Below are 491 nucleotides of genomic sequence, written 5' to 3'. Positions count from 1 at the left end.
GGAGCAACATGCGGCGAGGAGACGCTGCAAGTAAGATCTCCCATTAAAAAAAAGTTAATAGGGAGGAAAAGCGGCAGGTCCCAGTGAGAACTGTGACACGGAAGATAAACGGACGACACCAGCAAACTGCCCGAAGAAGAAAGTTGGCCATAAAAGAGGACCAGAAGAGGCAGGAAGAAGCCCCTGCTCCCCTCCCCCGCCCCAGAGGCGGCACTCTCCGACCCGCAGAGAGGAGGAAAACGACACACTAAAACTGCAACAAGAACAAAGGACGCAGCAAGCGGGACTGTGAGTGGAAAGGAACTATTGCAGCCACCACACCTGTGAACGGGAGCTGTGGAGAACCCCCCCAGGATCCGCCGCGGAGGTGAGCTCCGGGCGCCATTGCAGAGAGCCCCGCCCAGGAGGAGACCAGCCCAGCACACCCCCGGCCGCCCGGTAAGCCTGCGCGGAAGCGGCGCGCCAGAAAAACAGACGCGGAGCGGGATTGC

Source organism: Talpa occidentalis, unplaced genomic scaffold (genome assembly GCF_014898055.3).
Source record: "Talpa occidentalis isolate TD23 unplaced genomic scaffold, MPIMG_talOcc4v2.1 talOcc4.3, whole genome shotgun sequence".
Lineage (NCBI taxonomy): Eukaryota > Metazoa > Chordata > Mammalia > Eulipotyphla > Talpidae > Talpa > Talpa occidentalis.
The sequence above is the reverse complement of the archived record's forward strand: the minus strand, read 5'-3'. Positions refer to the sequence as shown.